Source organism: Alosa alosa, chromosome 7 (genome assembly GCF_017589495.1).
Source record: "Alosa alosa isolate M-15738 ecotype Scorff River chromosome 7, AALO_Geno_1.1, whole genome shotgun sequence".
NCBI classification, from domain to species: domain Eukaryota; kingdom Metazoa; phylum Chordata; class Actinopteri; order Clupeiformes; family Clupeidae; genus Alosa; species Alosa alosa.
The window spans coordinates 26,711,924-26,729,431 of record NC_063195.1 but is presented as its reverse complement, the minus strand read 5'-3'; positions in this window follow the sequence as shown (position 1 = coordinate 26,729,431).

Below are 17,508 nucleotides of genomic sequence, written 5' to 3'. Positions count from 1 at the left end.
TGGGTTAGTAGAACACCAGGTTTAAATCCCCCTCTAATATCAATTGTGGAAAAAAACGTTCTACTTCATAAAATGCATGTAATTTGTCCTGTAGACTCATTTTAAAAGATGTCTCCACGATTAAAGAAAAAAACAGCTACAATGTCATTAGCATGCCTAATGAATGTGAAGTGTGACTAGCCTAGCACCATCCTCCTTTCTGTGAGTTAACTTAGCCTACAGTACACTATCATATTAAAGAACATTGGTGAACTTTAGGCAAACGTTGCTTAATAAAGAACACACTTTCTTCCATCATAGTTTGTCTAATGTTAGTGCTAGCCAACGCTTGTCAATAATCCCACAAGTTCTCCAAAGACTACCGAAGGTCATAAAGAATAAGCTACATCAGAATCATTTAACAATATGCTTTGGGACTCATCTGATAACGAATAACTTGGCACTTTAGATCCAACTGGCTTCAGCCCTTGCTATCTCATATGACGAGTCCTTCTGGCTCTGTAGGACCAACGTCTCTGGCATGACTAGAATTTATGGTATCTTTAATTTGGACAAACCTGTAACCTTATACGGACCAGAACGTATGCATTTTTCTGGTCTCTACAGTCCATCTGTCTTGCAAATAAAGTTACAAGCATAGACTGTATAAAATAACGTTAATGTTTGCTCACACCACGTTTTGCTCGAAAGCTGCACAGATCCGCCCACTCCATTTCAAATTCAAACAACCATGTTATTGGTCAACTGGACTGCCTACATTTAACTGTGTTGCCTATAAATTTAACAAAATGCCACATTCATCCTCTCACAACCTCTACTACATCACAAACGTATAGGCTACTACCTTGCTAAGACACAAAATCAACAAAAAAAAAAAATATTATTTGATGACAAAACTGATAGATCAGTGTGTCTAGGCTAGGTTATTGCACATTGCCATCCATGCGACTGACATATCAGGCCTAAAAAGCTACACACACATTAGTATTTTATTAAAGGTGAGATGACTATGAAACTATGCAAAACAATGTATTAGGGCCTACCAAAAAATATACTTTCCATAAGTAGACTATATTACAACTCTAAGTATTAGCAATTTAATACACTTAAACTAAATAAACTTCTTTTACCATTTGAAATACACTAACAACAAAGTACACTTTTAAAAGTACATTACAAAACACTTTGAATATTGCACAATAAGTATATTTAATTTTAGTACACTGAAGTTGAACTTAATGCTATGACTATGAAACTATACAAACAATGTATTAGGCCTACCAAAAAATATACTTTCCATAAGTAGACTATATTACAACTCTAAGTATTAGCAATTTAATACACTTAAACTAAATTAACTTCTTTACCATTTAAAATAGACTAACAACAAAGTACACTTTTAAAAAGTACATTACAAAAACACTTTGAATATTGCACAATAAGTATATTTAATTTTAGTACACTGAAGTTGAACTTAATGCTATGACTATGAAACTATACAAACAATGTATTAGGCCTACCAAAAAATATACTTTCCATAAGTAGACTATATTACAACTCTAAGTATTAGCAATTTAATACACTTAAACTAAATTAACTTCTTTACCATTTAAAATAGACTAACAACAAAGTACACTTTAAAAAAAGTACATTACAAAAAACACTTTGAATATTGCACAATAAGTATATTTAATTTTAGTACACTGAAGTTGAACTTAATAACATCTACTTTGAAGTATACTTTCTAAAAGTACACATTAAACATACTTTACATAAAGTACACAAAGTGTAAGCATACTTGCTTTATACTTCATGTACTTTAATCATATTTCTAACACACTAAAGTATACTACTTTTTTACCTGGGAAAGCAATTGTGACAAACTAAATTGTAAAACACTCCACATACACATTCATACAAACCATTATGAATGATATGTATGATACAGCTGCGCTTGAATTGCTGTATCTCACCGCTATGAATTAGCCATTCTAAAATCTGAAAAAAGTGTAACTGTAATAATGAGCTCTTATCTTACTTTATTTGTTGACTTGATTATTTTCCTTATTCCATTTATTCATACTATATATTAAGCTTCTGCTGTAGTTTGTAATTTGCAATTAGGCATGTAGTTTTAAGTAACTCATTTAGTCATGTAGTTTTAAGGAGTTAACTAAATTACATAAAGCTCTACCAGGTAATACAGGTTCGTGACCACAAAGCAAACCAGAGGCGTGAGTCCAATAATCTTTTTTAGCCAAGAATTGATATACAGTAACCAGTATGCACACAACCCCCCAAAAAGGTCAATCAAAAACCACAGCAAATCACAAGCCAGGCATATATGGGCAAGTACACATAATAAAGACAATAAATAACATTAATTTCCTGCACACAGTGACCTTTTGGCTACACACCACGACGTATGGCTCGAGAGGCCCACTAAGCAAAATAGAGGCGCCAGGAGCAGGGCTGGAGCTTACCATGGGAGATAGGCTATCAGAGGAGAGAGAGCCCAGAAAATCCACACCACACGTGAATACTTCAACAAGTCAATCGAAAAGACAAACACCCAGTGTACTACAGCAGGAAGAGTGAAGGGACTCCACCAGCTTGGGACCTGCCACCACTTTGGCTCACAGCCCCTGTCCAGTGAGAGAGAGAGAAAGAAAGAAAGGGGATTAATCAATAGTCCATAATGTGTGGCTTACAGCAGTGGTTTTCAAAGTGGGGGCCGGGGCCCCCTGGGGGGCCGCGAGGGGGTGCCAGGGGGGCCTCAGCAATTTGTAAGGAAAAAAAAAAGCAACAAATAAATACATTTGAAACATTTAAAATATACCTATTACTATGAGGGTTGTTATACAATGCCATTATAATAATGTGTTGTATATCTGAACATTATATTTTCCATGATAATGACTGGGAATAATAGTAGCGTGATAGCTCTCATATAGCAGAAAACCCCAAATGCTATTTTTACACACTGTTGTGTGCTCCATCACGAAGTGCTTGTATCTTAAATTAGGATTAAGGAGAGTGGATTAGGATTATCTTAATGTATTTTTACATTTGCCGTAGTATTGTCGATGGGTTAAATAACACATCAAGGGGGTCCTTGGCCAGAACCTAGTGGTATTTGGGAACCCCTGGCTTACAGTACAGATACACTAGTGCTAGTTCTTCCTCATCAAAAAAGGATTTATCTTCAGGTGACTGACAATATCTTCCCTTCCACCTGCTGAAGGAGCGATATACAGGGCTAGGTGGGCATCCCGGGTCACTGGGAAGAGAAGTTGATTAGCATGCACACATGCAAACACGCACACACACCCACACACCAGCACAGACAAGCACATCCAACACGGGATGTAGTGGTAAAATAAGAGGTGGGTAAACTATGAATTCTGTGATCTCAGTGAGATGGACTGCGCCATGCAGTATCGGATTTTTTTAAAAGGCATTCAGAACATGTTTATATATAACAATACCAGTGGTATTAAATTGTTCCCAGAGTGTTGATGAGTGTACATATTGTCAATGTGGATAATACAGTGGGATTTTAGAATGTTAAAAGTTGCAATTGGTGAATAAACTCTATTTCTGAAATTTCAGAGGTGGATAAACTGAGTTTACTTGTGTACTCCTCAGGAGTTAAATTAACATAAATGAAAGAAACAAACACTGTAGACAAAGCAGCAGACTCATAGGTCATGGAAACAGGCCCGAGGCCAGCACGAACACCACCAATGCTTCTGCATCTCAAGTGTAAGTTCTTGAGGTAGGAGCATTAAGAACCCAGTGAAAATATACAACGGAAACATGAAATAAACAGTTTATTTGTTATTTGTTGATGTCTGAGCTTGGTTGAGGCCTGAGTCCTCATTGTTGCAACTGTCAAAGAAAACATCAGAAAAAATTCTGTAGATGTAGTAAAAGCTAAGGTCACCATATTGCTTGTTCTAAAAATAGACACGATAGGCCTACAAACATTCAGTGTATGGCTGCTGATGGTTCCGTCTCCCACTACAGGTGGCGAGATGAAGCCTATGCGGCCACCACTGCTCATGTGGTCAAAAATCTCCAGGCACACTCAAGTGTGAGAAAACACTGCAGGTTTATTCACAATACTGGCAGCAAATCACTGGCAACAGCACGTTCCGGCAACACTACTCAAAATTCTGTAGGGCCAGGCCCCATCTTATACACGTTAGTCACATCGTGGTAATACAAATCACATGAGTACAATGGTCTTTGCCAAAACTCCTCCGAAGTAAGTAAGATAATTGGTCAATAAAATACATATACATCCTTCAACATTTTCTCGCCATAGTCCATTTCCTGTCAGGATATTCCTAATATTACTACCTCAGAATACCCTTAACTCGTGAAAAAAGGGGTTGCATGACCTTTATTAGAAAGTTGTGACACGGAGGGAGCAAATGACAGACAAAGCAAAATTGATGCATCGAATGTATAGAAAAGCATACACATAATATATGAAAATGTATTATTAATCACCTCTATGTAGTAAGATTTGTTAGTAATCCAAAATTTCTACTACACTCACTACTGATGACAGAGGGGATCAGGATAGCCAATCTGGCAAAGGAAGAGTTAAAATCATCACGCGGAGGTAGCCTACCTGAGCCAATAAGGTTCTCACACCCGAATCCGTATGCTATCTTTCAAAACGACTCCACACCAGGTTACAGCACAACGGGGCTGCTAACAAACAAACAAACGAACAGTCACATCTCAGCGCCAGACAGGCAGACCATGTGAGCGATCAAACAATTGCTTACCTGCTGGCAGTAATGGTTCACCTACGCAACCAGGGGAGCAGCTTCCTTAAATAGCATAGGGCCTATAATTACCCACCTGTCAATCCAGGGGATAATTCTGGGAAATCACCACCAGAGGAAGGTGTATCCTGCTAAAGAACGCATGACAATGGGAAATTCAACCAAGCAGGGTTATAAGGAAATATTTTCTGCTGTTTAGATTTTTCAGTGAAACTCAAGATTTTGAAGACATGTGAACAAACGAGCACACACACACATAGACTCAACATTTACTCACACACACACGCACGCACAAACACACACACACACACACACACACACACACACACACACACACTAAGAAGCTACTGTACATGGCCATGATGCAGGAACTATTCATAGGAAAGGTGCTTTCCCACACTGATCAACTATAAAACCTTTGTAAAAGGAAATAGGAATGAGTTAAATATTCATCAGCAGTTGAAAATGTCTCTGTGGCAAGTGCATTCTTTATGCAGTTCAAATGTGTTCCTGGCATCTGTGTGTGTGTGTGTGTGTGTGTGTGTGTGTGTGTGTGTGTGTTTGTGTGTGTGTGTGTGTGTGTGTGTTTGGGTGAAAGGTGATGAAATATACAGAGACAGGTCAAGAAATATAGTGCAATGTAGACAGTAGTCTACAGTTGATTTACAGACGGTGGTTTAGAGTAATATGAAGTATTCCTTTATTCTGAGATACATCTGAGATAGGCTACATAAATAGGCTATCCACACTCACACTCCCCCACATTTGTAGTTACCATCTGGGATGTTGATGGCTCCTGTGTGTTTACTAACAGGAATATGGGCCCTCACTACCTGGGGCCTGTTGCACAAAAGCAGAATTAAGACATCCGGGATAAGTTACTGAGCTGCGCTCAATGAATCCAAAACAAGAGCGTACAGGGTTAATTGGTTGCACAACGAGCAAGCCAGGATGAGCAGACACGGATTCATCAAGCCAGGTGAAACCTATCCTGGATAAGTGCGCGCTCACGGCTCCCTCAAATAGACCCCGCCACCGATCACAGATTCACTGATTCACCATGGCAACTAGACATAACTAGAGCAGCTTCATTGCTTCTTCTACGGCGTGAAGTAGGTAGCGATAGCCTTTTCACAACAGCAATAAACAGCAACACCTCTGTTTAGGAGAATATTGCAACTAGTGCCGCGACCACCACACACAAAATGGTTAGGCACTCCCGTGAAGTCACATTGTCGCATGACACATGTTTAAATAATGACAGTGGGTCTAGTTATATGTGATAACAATGTGTAGTGGGCAGTGGAATAACTATTGGTTTCCGTTTGTGGTGACTGCTGACTGAGATAAGGGATGACATTAAATAGATCCTGGAACTTAGCCTGGTCTGGAGCAGGCTAGCTCCACAGAATAAATCGCCATGGTGATTTATACCATAACATAATCTGCTGCCCCCTATCCCGCTTTTGTGCAACTGGCTCACGGATAAATTGAGCCAGGATAACCAAGATATCCCGGCTTAATCCCTTATTCTAGTTTTGTGCAATAGGCCCCTGGTCTCTAATATTGGGTGGACGTCTGAAAACCATCGCCATAGGCTATTTGCTACGATATAGCCTAAGCTACTGTTAGGCCTACAACAAGTCGCGATTTATTATAAGTATAAGTATATATAAGTATATATATACTCTTTTGATCCTGTGAGGGAAATTTGGTCTCTGCATTTACTTCCAACCCGTGAATTAGTGAAACACAGACAGCACACAGTGTACATGTAACGGTAACAGGTTACCGGTATTCTCCCCTCGAAACACACAACACAACAACGTAGTATAAAAATATATAGTTTATTAACAATCAAGTTTTAAAAACACAGTTCAATAAATAGCTTCGGGTCAGGTGAATAAGTATACTAGCACCTTAACTCATTGAATGCCAAGCTGTTTTCAGAAGCTTTGTCCTAGAGTGCCAGCAATCTAGACCATTGTTGATGATTTTTGTAGAGCCACAGCATATTCTGTGTTATAGCTATGAACACATAGCCTGGCGGGCCATCCTATATCATTGAAATGTATAGTCTGTAATCGAACCATTCACCTTGCTTAATCCAAGGGGAGGGCAGAGAATTGTCTTTCAAACTGCCTAGGCATGTGTAGCTAGGCGGGGGTAGAGTTCCAGATTTTAGTTGTCGACTACGCCACCTAGAGGAGTTATGCTTCCCTAGGAATTAAATGGTGAGGTGGTGTGCTTAAATGCAGCCTGGGCACACACTTCCTAGCTATCAGATTTGCAGACACACAGGTTCGTTGCAATTATGAGACAGAGACGGAATTCTATAAATCAATCATTACTTGTTTTTATTGTATTTCAAGAACACATCAACCTGAAGAGAATGGCATTTAGAGGATACGCCATACGGTCATTTTATTTTGGACAAGACAAAAACAATTCACATTAGGGATACTTCCATAGACAGGACAAAACAAATACTTAAACACATGGAGTGGGGCTTACCCAGGGGAGGCAGGCTATCTGGACTGGGGTCAACAGGACCACATGTGGAACTCTGGATACACCACAACCACCCAGGTGCACGCTACACTGGAAATGCACACAGTGAAACACACACATGAAAAATAGGACACCCACCACAAGGTGACAAGCCTCCCTGTAGTAAAGCCCCAACTTCTGTAACAAAAAGGAAACAATGAAACACAGACACAATCACACCAATGGGTCAAGAAACAGGTCTAAATCATGAAGAGCCAACAGACGCTCTCACCGTCTGAGGGGCAGTGAAACAAAGATGTAAGTAAGCTTACAGTTAGAGTAAACACAGCATGCACAACTGCAACAGAACCAAAACCCAACAGGGGCGCCACAAAAGCGCCTAAACCACTCACAGCAGACTTTGTGACAAATACAGACACATGCCCATGCAATAGACGACACTGGCCACTGGTGAGACATATAATGGACAAGATAACAAAGAAATAAACAAACTAAACACAACGCCAATGACACGCTGACATTTTCCCACAACAGACAAGGACAGAAATAAACCAATACAGTTAACACATACACAGGCACACACAAGCGGAGGGTTACCATAAGAAGCCTGTGCCAGCACGCACAGTAGGCTCGCCTAGATTAGGCCTACTGCTAATGGCATCACGTCGCGGGCAGACGGCATGCGAAATAAATAAAGACAAAGAGAGACAAAACAGAAGCACTAGTATTAGCTGGTGAAATAGAGATCCACTCCAATGGGTGTAGCCAGCATACAACCTGCACAACAGCTGATGAAATGCGATTTCCCTGCGATAATGGACGCGTATTGAACTGGGTGGCCAATCTGACCATGAAACCAGCAGATGACAACAAAACCCACACACTCCTTAGCTCACGAATCGCTAACTGAGTCGCAACGATCAATCGCTCGACTCCCAACTCCTGCAGCACCACTCCCAACAATGGGTCCCATCTGCAGAAGACCACGGATATCCACGAGCTGCTAACCACAGGAGCACAGAATGAGAAGGAGCAAACGAGGGCACAAAACTAGAGACAAACAATCCCAACCTAGTCCTGCCGCTTCCCAGGCCATGTCTGACACCACACTTATAGAAAAAGCATCAGCCTCTTTGATAATTACTACACATCCGGCATCCGGTGTGGCACCGATGTGGTGGGTTGGCTTAAAGGCACAGGCACTCCATTTCAACCTATTACACATGCAATAGGCCAGCGCTATGACCATATCCGTATCCGGTCGGCAAAACGGCAAATACATCCTTCTTCGAAAGGAATGACTTAAGTGCATTGTGTTTGCTCAAAAAAAAAAAAAAAGTCCAACTCCTCCAAAGTTGGCCTTAACGCCGATTCAAACAACCACTCTTCGTTCGCCATAGCCACCTTCCTTGTTGTTCACCGTCGCAAGACTGTCGTTATCCTGTTAAGCCCGCCTTAAGACTCTCTAACAAAATAGAGCACTGTGATTGGATGACGTCCACGGCGTCAGCCAATAGAAATCCCTATGGTTTGATACTAGACGCTAGGGTGCGTCTAGATTTCTAGGCTAATGAACACATACAATGGCTCATTTGAAAGGTGAGACTTTAAGCTCCCAGTGGGTGCAAACCGTGTATTTCTACACGCCTCTGTTCCTGAGAAATCCCAAGCTAAACAGTGGCTAGTTTTCATCAAAATCGCTGTTTTTTTCTAGAAATGGAGATGTATGAAATATGAAGTGTTGCCTGTAAAGATTCCGGGAAGTGACTTAGCGAGACCTGGCGAGACTGCCACCTAGTGATAGACCCACGAAAATGGCCTGGTTTTGAGCTGACTTGCATGCGTCACTGATTCGACCCAAAGCGGCAACCGAGTTATGATAAAATGTCCAGATAAAATGTCCAGATTGTGCGTTTTCATGAGTTTTCGATCGTCATATATTTCATTTCCATTCATCACAGAGTTCCCAAAATCACATATAAGGTGTGTTAGAGTGTCTAGTTTCGTAATTAAAAAAAAAAGCTAAAAACGTAATATTACATTTTTGGCACTCAACGCATTTTGGCACTCAATGAGTTAACACAGCAGTAGCAGAGTGATCCTTCCTAAACCAGGGGCTGTGACGGGGCTAAGCTCCGTACAGAGAGAACCAACCAAAGGGGGTGTTTTAGCCAGGGGCTCTATCCAAGTATATGGGCGCCACTAGGGGTTGCCTAATGCACCCAACAAGGACGGCAAAAGAGGTAAGCTACGATACAGTACTCACTCACAAAATGGTAATAAGACACACAGCAACCTTTTGTGAAAAAACACAGCAAACATATACATGTACGTGGTGACTTAAAGGAAGTGATAACACAAGCTGCTAAGCTACGAAGAAACACTAGAAGAGTAGCCAACATGCAGGGTACATACAACTCGCTACTGACACACGCTAAGGGTTGGCTCCCTCTACTGGCGACTAGTGGCAATTGCAAGTAAACACCTAGGGGTAAGCAGGTCGTGGGTGGGGCCACTGATACTAATTCCCCCAACTGAGCCTACACTACAAGTGGCAATACTAAGCACTACACCCCAATTCTACACACCAAGCACAGCACACAAATTATGTAGATACCACACACGTGATATCAAGTAACATTAGTCAGTGGGTAACACAGTCAAACTAATATTGTACCAGCGGCAGCCCCTCACTACTTGACCACACCCTGCAATGAGTCACACACAATGCACTAATAAGGGGGAGTTGAACTAGGTGAAGGGAAAGCAATATATTATTGTCCAGTACCACTCGTGGCCCAACCCCAAGGATTGAAGCGCTGCCTTTGGAAACAGTCTGGAGTGATGCGTCCACCAATGCGCTGTCCCTTTAAATGCGTGGCCAGACACATCCGTCGGGGATTCCTCTAGTGGTGTCTCCGCCCCCTTGACTGCGAGACAGAAGTGTCAATTAAACTTCCACCTACACTCCCAAAACACAGCCCAGATCACTCATACAATGCTCAAGGTGATGGAGGTTTTACTTTCCTTAATGATGCAAAATCGGGTGCGTTGAGAAGTTTCAGGTTGGCCGTTCATCACGGGAGGAAGGTCGAACTCATTCCGGACTGGAAATGAATGGGGAAACGCGCTTAGCCGCCAGTAGACAGTCACACAAACACACACGCATACACAGGCAAAGGCAGGGCTACTTTCCTGTAACATGTGGAGTTGAGAACGTTGATATGAGGTCTTTCCAATTCCTTCTACTGACGGATGTTCAGGGGGTCGCGATCTCGCCGGCAGGCGTTCAATGACAGGTGATCGGTGCGTCCTTCTGGTAGTGAAGATCCACGGTGCTTTTTTATGCAGTGGCTGCACCAATCCTCGTCGTTCGTTGATCACTTAATTATTTTGGCCAGCTGTAAAGAATGGCTCACAACCAACCATGGTAATCACCCCAATTCAGTCCTGTCCCACCCCCCGCATAGTTCAATGTTACTCGCTCGCTCGATGCTGTCCATCGTGTCCGATGATGACGCTTGTTCCAGGGGGTTGGGGGGGGTGATTGGTCAATGTTGTTGCCATTGATGCCACCTCACGTGGGGCTATGGAGGCCGATTTTGGAGCCGCACACTCTTCCACAGATGGAGCAGGTATGTCCTGATGATTGGGAGGTGAGGTCTGCCTGCCGGTGTTGTTGGGCACGTCTTGCAGTTCTCCTTTGGATGAAGATGTCGTTGATTTGCTCAGCTGCTTTGTTGCACGTGGCTCTCCAGGCTGGTCTGTTGGATGCTATTGCCTCGATCTGGCCAGGGTTGACGTTGCAGCGCTTCAAGAGTTCTTTGGTAAAGTCCTTGTATCGTCTCTTCTGGCCACCAGCAGCCCGCTTGGAGCTGAACAACTGTCCATAAAGGACTTGGCGTGGGACGCGATAGCCAGGCATGCGAATGGTGTGGCCAACCTAGCGTAAATGCCTCTTGGCCAGAGCTGCTTCCATGCTGGTAGTGCCAGTCGCAGTCAGAATGTCAGTATGGGGGATGCGGTCCTCCCAGGACAGGTTGAGTATTTTTTGGAGGCATCTGATGTGAAACATCTCCAGGCTGTTTATGTGGCGTCTGTACGGCGTCCATGTTTCTGCCCCATAGAGTAGGGTGGTGACACAGACTGCATTGTAGACAGCTACTTTGGTACTGATTTTTAGGTTGTTGTTGCCGAATACTCTCTTCTAAAAGCCCAAAGGCTGATGAGGCTTTGTTGATCCGATGGTGGATTTCACTGTCAAGGGTGGAATCCGCAGAGAGTGTGGAGCCCAGGTATGTAAAATGGTCAACAAGACTGAGTGGACTTCCATTGATGTGGAAGCCAACATAGTTGGTACAGAGTTGCACCTTGACCTCTGTCTTCTTGGTGTTTACTAGACCAAAGGACTGATCCAACGCTGAAATGGTGTCCAGGGCATGCTGCATGGATTCTGGGCTGTGTGCCAAGACAGCACAGTCATCTGCATACTGGAGCTCATGGATGTGGCAGGTTGACGTTTTTGTCTGGGCTTGGAGCTGCCGGATGTTGAAGAGGTTGCCATCAAGGCGGTATTCCAGGTCTATACCATCTTTGTGCTGCAGGGTGCGGTGGAACAGTCTGTGATTGCTGTGAGGAGGAGTTTGAACAGAACTGGGGCCAGGACACAGCCTTGCTTCACCCCAACATTGACCTTAAAGGGATCAGACTGAAGCCCAATAACTCTGGCTTGCATGCCATCGTGCAATTGTTGCAGGATAGAGAGGAACTTGGGTGGTACACCAAGTTTGCCAAGTTGTGCCCAGAGCATGTCACGGTTAATGGTGTCAAAGGCTTTGCTGAGGTCGATGAAGGCGATGTAGAGGTCTCTGCGCTGCTCTCTGCTTTTCTCAAATAGCGTAGAGCAAAGATCATGTCAGTTGTGGACCTACACTTACGGAAGCCACACTGTGTTTCAGGGAGAGTAAGTTCTGAGATGTACTCGACCAGTCGGGAGAGCATAATCTTTGCAAGGACTTTGCCTGCTGTGGAGAGGAGCGAAATTCCTCGGCTGTTGCCACAGTCTGCTCTGTCCCCTTTCTGCTTATAGAGAACGATGATGTTGGCATCCTTCCAATCCTGGGATACGTTCTCAGACTGCCAGATTTTGGTGATCAAGAGGTGTAAGCGGCGTGTGAGGAGGTAGCCCCCATGTTTGAACACCTCCGCTGGGATACCATCGGGTCCTGGGATTTTGTTATTTTTCAGGCTCCTGATCGCCTTGGATGTTTCTCCGAAGCCAGGAGGGCTGTCCAAGTGTCGCATCTGTGGCATAACAGGCGCCTTGTCAAGGATGTTGGGGTCTGCAGGGTTGCTGAGGAGACCTTTAAAATGTTCGGCCAACGCTCAAGGATCTCTTGGCGGTCCTTCAGGAGGCTGTCTCCAGCAGCAGATCTAACAAGAGTGAGGGTTTGCTTCCTTGGTCCATAGAGAGCTTTGATGGCATCATAGAAGCCATGCGTGTCACTGCAGTCAGCAAGATGTTAAATTTCTTTTGCTTTCTCCAGCCACCAGGTGTCTTCCATGGCCCTTAGTGACAGCTGTGCTTTGGCTCTAGCCTTGGTGTAGTTGGCTTTTAGCATGGAAGATTGTGGGTTGGAGAGCAGGGCTTTGTGGGTCTGCTGTTTTTCTTGCAGAGTCAAATGGATATGAGAAGAGTTGTTGTCAAACCAGTCCTGATGTTTTCTGACCTTGGTGCCAAGGGCTGTTGAGGCGGCAGAGTGGATGGCGGCAGATAGAACTGGCCAGTCTTTGGCATCAGCTTTCTCTGGGACATGAGAGAGGTTGCATGTAAGGTGGCGACGGAAGTCATCAATGGTGTCTGGGTTGGAGAGAGCGGCGATGTTAGTCTTCTAGTCTTTGGGGCCGTCTTGGCAAGGTGGGATGACCAGGCGTAGTTTGGATCTGACCATGCGGTGGTCAGTCCAGCACTCTGCTCCCCGCATGGCTCTAGTGATCATCACATCCTGTCTGTTCTTTTGGCGAACAATGATGTTTTTTCATCTGGAAGGTGGTATTAGTGATAAGCAACTCATGCTCTGCACAGAGGGATAGTAGGCGGTGCCCATTGTTGTTCATTTTTCCTACTCTATGCTGACCAATGACCTTCTTCCAGATGAGATGCTCATTTCCCACTCGTGCATTAAAGTCACCCATAAGAAGTTTGTCGGCGGCTGGGACTTTCTGGATGACTTCATCAAGACAATGGTAGAAATCTTCTTTTGTGTTGTTATCTGCATCCAGGGTTGGTGCATAAGCACTGATGAGTGTGGCAAAGCGCTTCTTGGTAAGAGGAATGCGCCATGTCATCAGGTGCTCACTGATGCCCACAGGGGATTCCGGGATTTGCTGCAGCAGCTTGGTTTTCACAGCAAAACCCACACCGTGGATACGACGCATGCCTTCGGGAACCCCTTTCCAGAAGAAGGTGTAGCCTGCACCCACTTCCGTCATGGAATCCTCGCCGTGTAACCTGGTCTCACTGAGAGCTGCAATGCCCTCAGCCTCCTCGACGAGTAGATTGCTGGTCCACTGAGCAATCTAGCTGAATTAAGGCTAGATTATCCCCGGTGTTTCTGCCTGTTAGGCCTAATTTGTGGCACAACTGAATGGTGTTATGGAACCGCAGACTGAAAGAAAAAGAAACTAAATGTTTCTCTGATCAATACACTTCTTAATTCATAAAATATAGAGGCATAACATTAGGTGGTAGTGGTAGGTGCCTGAAAACTGACAGGTGTGTACGATGTTATTTTTTATGTGAAATGTCCGTTTATGAAAATAGCTGGCCACGTGTAAACGTAGACTTATAGCTTCTAGTCAGTACAACAGTTTTCAGCATAATTGCACAAGGGTTTTATAATCATCAATTAGCTTTTTAACAAGGGTTGCCAACTGTTCCGTAAAATACAGAATCATCCATATTTCAAAGGAAAAAGAATGTGTTCCATATTGAACTGATACGGAACGCATTTTATTCCGTAGCCTATTATTATTAACTCTATCAAGTTTGACTATGAACGAAGAACGTGTGATTCGTATGAGATAAAGAGAAACCTTGCCGCTGTCATATATCCCTCTCGGTTTGTCTGTCATTACTATATCCCAAAAGAGCCAGACCCACATCAAATTGTTGGGTCTGGGAACACACCATTGGCAGGCCTCAATCGGGATGGGATAAACGGTTGTCTTTCAAATTCCCTCTGCACGCAATAGAATAGCGCTTCAACCCATGAGTCCCATGCATTTTCCCACCAGCGGAGCTAGTTGGTAGATCAAACTTTTGCTGTAGAGGGTCGACTTCAATGGCGTTCTTTGTTCTTTTCTCAAAGAAAAGCTTAACTCCAAGTCTTTAAGAGTCGCGGTCAAAGCCGATTCGAAAGACCGCTGTTTGCCAGCAGCAGCAGCCATTTTCTTTGTTTTCAAGTAACAGGGAATTCACGTGGAACTGTAGCAACTCTGTCATTATGTTAAGCCCGCCCACCTACTCTATACACGATGTGATTGGCCTGACCAGAGTTTATTTTTTTCCTCTTGCAAGCCAATGGAGAGTTGCTAGACGACCCTGGCTGAGTATATTTTCCTCAACCATACTAAGCAGTTCTAATAACATATTTATGCGTTTCCTGTATGTGCTTTCCGAGTTGATCTCATGAACACACTTTTTTTTTCGGAGGTCGGGATTTTTAAAGTTGGGTCCTCCGAGTTTACGGCCGGTATGAAGGCAGTATCAGGTTAAAACCGTGATTTTCACCTGAGAGCATCTTTAAGACTCACTGCACAGTGACAGGCAATGTTTGGTAGAATACATGAAGTTTGTAAGTGGAAGAATACATTTGAATGATATGATTTGAATAGGTGCTGTTCTGTCTTTGACCTGAAATTGCCTTTTTGCTGTGTTATGTCCACTATCTACTCTATGTGAATACCTGTTTGTTGGTTTCAGGTGCATGTCCTCATTGTATAAAGACCCACAGTGGACACAGAATGCAGAGGAGGCTGCAAATAAAGCACTGTTGAGCATGTCTGAGGGGGAGGGTGTCACATTCCATGATGGCGTCTACTGGATGAAGCAGAGACACGAGGAAGGAGATTTTTCCCTCTCTGATGTGTGGGGAGTGCTTACTTGCAGAATAAAAGGTGTATCTGTGAGTATAAACATACTGCAACATTTTAAAATGAGCCTACATTCAGTCAAGACACTGAGAGCATCTGAGCATCAAGGCTTTTTTTTTGTTTTGTTATATTTTAATAAATAGGAATATGAAATTACAGAAATTAAAATTACTGAAAAGGTAAGCAGGTGTGCTTTACTTTTTCTGTAATATTAATTTCAATGCGATGAGTGTTTTGGGGAACAGTTGGGTCATTCCATGTCAAATCAACTGGTACCTTGCTATTTGATGTCAAAGTGACCCCTAAATGAACGGGGGACAATGGAATGCCAACTCCAAGTGATCCACGATTAGCCTAAGAGCCTCCCATAGGGGGTACGCTTTCCAAACGTTCGCCGACCCCTTTAAGGATAACTCGGGTTATTTTCCTCTGTTAGCTGGAGACCAGGTTTTTGATGGATGACAAAGTTGAAAATGGGGCCATTCCATACCCACTCTACAGTGCCATTGAAAAAGATTGCTTTCACAAGGAACAGCCACCAGGTATACTGTAAATATATACTATAAATACTATACAGCACAAATATGAAAATGACCGTAAGTCATTTCATCTGTAAGAACAATGAGATGATGGGTGCATTTTGTCAGCGCTCAAAATCATACAATCTGTAAATTGCAAATCAACATTATAAAACAAATCACACCTGGTTATTCACCTTCTAGGTTGCTGCTCCTGCCTTGACAGATTAATAAACTTCAAAACTCCTCGAACAGATTTTGTGTTTGAGTTCAGTCCTCATGAGGTTGGCTTCCTAGAGCCTGAAGCTTATGTGAAGACATCACTGCTGAAGCAGGACTTTGTGGGAGGGAAAGTGAAATCTGACCAGCGGAGGAAACCAATGGATATGGTTCAACTGCAAGGTTATCTTTTACTATAACACCCCAATGCAGGATAATAAACAATAAAAGTTTCTGATGTTCTAATCCAGCACTACAGGTTGTACCACACACTCCAGAAAGAGGAAGAACTCTTTCTGCCGAACTTTACTCTTATCATCGGCGGCATGCCTTAAGAGCACCAAGCATGGTGATCCGCTAACTATAAATATCTAAAGGCATTCCTGAACTAACCTTGATCTTTGCAGGAATTTTGTGGATGTGCTATGGGAGATTTTGACATAATCATAAAATATATGAAGAACGCTCTCTGGGACTGGATTCACTCAATTATACTTGGTACGTTACCAGACTTGGCTTTGTTCACCACATTGCCACACTGTTTGTATCTGCTTCCTCCCATCTCAGGGTAATATCTTCTTAGTAGGACCTTTTACGAATGAGGTCTTAGTAAGTCTTAGTATCTGCATGAATTTAATGAATTATCTTATGAATCTGCTCATTGGATCCCTTCTGTGAATATTTTCATACTCAAGACTTCCACCATTTGGGGAAATATACTCATTTTCCACCTCCCCTCCAGCCGTTTTCTGAGTCTGACAGTAACACTTTTAGCTCCAGCTCATTGAATCAGATTAGACTGTTAGCATCTCTGCTATAAGCTAACGGTCTAATCTGATTCAATGAGCTGGAGCTAAAAGTGTTACTGCCAGACTCAGAGAACGGCTGGATGAACTGAGGAAAGATTGTTTAACTCAAGGGGAGGTGGAAAATGAGTGTATTTCCCCAAATGGTGGAATATCCCTTTAATCTTTAGCACATTATATGAATTCCAGCATTCTTTGTGCAATGATACTGTATATGATTTACTTGGGAGGAAATGTACAGTGTTTGCCTTTTGATCCTTTCTTTTCTTGACAAGGAAATTCAATTTAAGATGTTAATCATGAACCCTTTCTTTTGTTTGACAAGAAACTTACATAGAACCTGTGTACGTTTCTTGTCAAACAAAATAAACACACTTTCTTTCTAAAATAATATCCACAAATTATGCAAGTATACTGAGTTTAGACTTTAGAATGAGATGTTGAGGTTTATACTAAAACATACAATCCATTCAAGAGCAAACCTGACAGGACATTTGA